This window comes from Equus quagga, unplaced genomic scaffold (genome assembly GCF_021613505.1).
Source record: "Equus quagga isolate Etosha38 unplaced genomic scaffold, UCLA_HA_Equagga_1.0 153_RagTag, whole genome shotgun sequence".
Classification (NCBI taxonomy): domain Eukaryota; kingdom Metazoa; phylum Chordata; class Mammalia; order Perissodactyla; family Equidae; genus Equus; species Equus quagga.
In genome coordinates this window covers 3,169,083-3,172,838 of record NW_025796915.1, presented here as the reverse complement: position 1 = coordinate 3,172,838, position 3,756 = coordinate 3,169,083, and positions in this window count along the sequence as shown.

Here is a 3,756-nt window from a genome sequence, read left to right as displayed (position 1 = left end):
TTTGACAGCAATGCTGACCCCAATAGAATGATGAAGGACTGTCTGGGGACTTTCTAGGGTGAGGGGAGAAAGTTGGCGGCTGGGGTCATCCCTTAGAGGAGGCTGCACATCTCCCTGAGCGGATAAAGTCATTGCTGCTGCTCACATTCCCATCTAGAAACCCAGCGCCCATCACCTGTGTCTGTGGAGGTGTCGGGTTTCCTGGGAAAGTCTGGTTGTAGAGATTTCTTTAGAAGTTATGTGTGTGATGATCTCATCATGGGAAATGAGGAAAAGAGAAGAGGTGCCAAATTACGTTATTGTGCTGAAAGTCCTGTTTTAAGAAAATAAACACAAGATTGTATTCATTAGCAACTGCTAGCCACAAAAGTGGAAAAAGCAGTTAAGTCACTAAGAAATAATACCCCACATCCAATGTAGTAGCCTTGGGTGAAGTGAGAAGAAAGCCTGGTTTCCAGCCAGTGGGAAGAAGCATGGTGGGAGGGACACTGTCAGAGGACTGAGCCTCAGTCACAGCCTGGGGACGCTGTGGCTCAGGCAGCTTGTCTCAGATTGGGCTTTTCCCCAGGAGCAGTGACCCAAGTGGAGACTTGGCATTGGCCAAGACATAGTCCAAGAGGGGTCACTTCTATCACACACTGTATTTCTCCAGAAGAGAGGGACTGTGGGCTGAGAAGAGGGAAGAGGGGCTGGGATTGGTAGTCAGCGGTCCTGCCCCAGAAATTATGGATTGACATGAAGAACTGGCAGGTTAAGAACGCCCCATCAGGAGGACTGAATAAATCGTTCTCACCATTGGGGCAGTTAAGTCTTCCCTTGTGTCCATACCAGGGCCGGGACTATGGTAAGATGCCCTGCAGATGCCCAGGCACAGTGTCCCAGCCCGACTGAAAACAAATGACCATAAGCAGACCCTGTGATCAAAAACAGTAGTATTAGTACTAAGACTGAGTGCCTGGATTGAGATTAGGATTTCTGGATGTCAAGTGATTTATCCACTGTCTTCCTTACGAGGATCTCCACTGCCAACTTCTGAAGCCGGGCCCTTGTTCTCCCAGCCAGTGGCGCTTGATCTTATTCTTGCAGGGGGAACTCTTAGTTGTTCTATTCTGTGCTCTCTTCTATGAGGCTGTCCTAGGCCGAACCTAAGAGCAGGGCCAGGGCTTGGGGGAGGAAAATGAGGTGCCTACAACGCAAAACTGAAGGAGGCACTCACTCTCAGCATCGTACAAGTGCTAATAACTCGACTATTTGCACACAATTAGAAGTCATTAGAAAAAAACAACTCCCAATGTGATGGAAGAGTTTCCCTGGCACTATGGTGCTGTTTTTATTTTGTTGTTTTGTTTTTTAACTAAGTCCCAACCCTCCAGCACGCTGGACACTCTGAGACAGATTCCTGGTATTGGGAGGGCTGTAAGCTTGGGCTATAGAGAGAGAAGAGGAAAGGCGGAGGGGGCTGAATGGTTCCACCAGGGTCGGGGAGGAGGACAGATAATCTAGAGGGTAATCGTAGAAGAAGAAGGGATAGTGGGTTCTAGCTAGTTATACAAGCCTGGTTAGGAGATATTTTGTTATTTTGTAGTGTGTGTGTGTGTGTGTCGGGGTAGAGGGGTGAGGTGTTCCCGGATGATCGCCCTTGGAGGATCAGTTCTTCTCTTTTTCAGCCTGTTCCTGTTATTTTGCCCGCCAGATGCTTCCAGCTGGAAGTACTTAGATCTAGACACCTGAAGTCCACTCCAACACTCAAGTGCCAGGAATAAGAAACAAGAAAGCAGGAACCTGCGATGGTTGCTATGCACCATATTCAACCCTACACTGGATCCAGTCCTTTAGGGGAAATACGGTTGCCTGAGACAGTCTGGGCTGGCTGGCTGGCTCCAGACTGCAACCCTGTGAGCCCTAAGTGAGTGGACAGGTCGGGTGGGGGAGGCGCACTTTGACAAGATGTCGAGGACCTGGGGCCTGAAAATGCAAACAACTCAGGAGGCAATGTGAAGCAACCAGCCTGAGTGGAGGGAAGCCCATGCCAAGATGTTGGTAAATGCCATAGGGATCCTTGAAAAAATGCCCAAATGGGGCCTTAACCCCCTAGTGCTGCCAACAATTGATTTTTCTTTCTTATGGAAATGAATAGATTTTGAGTATCATTCTCAGGCAAGGCATGCCAATGTCTCTGAGCTGTTTTCTGAATGATGGGCTGCTTAGCTGCTGTAAGGAGCCAAAAAACATCTGTACAGCCCCCACTTTAAAGCTAGGATAAGGAATCCAGTTTACTTGATTTAAGTGTGTTCAGATAGATGAGGGAGATGCTTGTCCTTTTGTGTGTCAAAAGAGGCAAAAGGAAGTTGTCTCTGAATTTCACCATGAACTCAGAATTTCTGTCCTGGGGAAAGTACTAAGAGGGTCACAACACCCTCTCCCTTTGCCAGAATGGTGGTCTGATGATCCTTACAGATAGCCTGGGGAGGACAAGACAATTGAGGGTCCTCATTCCTCCCTTATCAGTCCTGAGGAGCAAAGGCAACTAGGGGCAAGGCCAAGGGCCAGGAGCAATGCAGGGGGGAGGTGGGAGGTGTCATCGTGGTTGCAAGATGGCTGCTTTAGGTCTGGTTTTGTGTCTGCACTTCAGGCACGAAGAAAAAGGAGAGTGAAAGGCAAAAAGCAAAGGCACATGCTAGCTAAGCCTGCTCCTTATTTTTATTTTAATTTTTATTTGTGGTAAAATATATATAACATGAAATTTATCTTCTTAACTATTTTTAAGTATACAGTTCACTACTGTTAAGTACGTTCACATTGTCATGCACCCAATCTCTAGAACTCTTCATCTTGCAAAACTGAAACTCTGTACCCGTTAAACAATTCTCCATTCTCCTTCCCCCAGTCACTGGCAACCACAATTCTACTTTCTGTCTCTATAAATTTGACTACTGTAGCTACCTCATATAAGTAGAATCATACAGTATTTGTCTTTTTGTGACTGGCTTAGATCGCTTAGCATAATGTCCTTAAGGTTCATCCAGGTTGGAGCATGTGTCAGAATTTCCTTCCTTTTTATGGCTGAATAATATTCCGTTGTATGTGTCTACCACATTTCGTTTATCCATTCATCCATTGACGGACACTGGGTTGCTTCCACCTTTTGGCTATCATGAAGAATGTTGCTATGGACATAGGTGTACAAATATCTCTGTGTACATAGGTGTACATATTGACACCCTGCTTTCAATTCTTTTGGGTATATACCCAGAAGTGGGATTGTTGGATCCTACAGTAATTCTATTTTTAATTTTTTGAGGAAGCACCATGCTGTTTTCCATAGCATAAGCCTGCTCCTTTAACAAGATTTTCCCAAAGCCCAAACCAATGAGTTTCACTTCCATCTCATGGGCCACGTTGGGTCATGTGACCACTTCTAACTGCAAGGGAGTCTGAGAAAGATGTATTTTCAACTAGGAATAGAACAAATATTCTCTAAACTGAGGAGATTCCTGTGTACTGTGATGGTCACTCCAGCTGTTTGTGTCTGGGGCCAGATGTTCCAGTCTCAGCTTAGCCTGTCCTGCAGACATGCTGTCTATCACCTGCTCCAGCTGTTTGCTTTTCTGGGGGATCAGTGCCCTCTCAAGCCACTGCTTCCAGGAATGAGAGCTGATATTCATTTCCTTCCCTCCTGACCTGTTTTCTTGAACGATTATGATAAAAGTCTCCTCCCACCCCTCATAAACAGCCCTGTGCTGCTCCTTTACCATC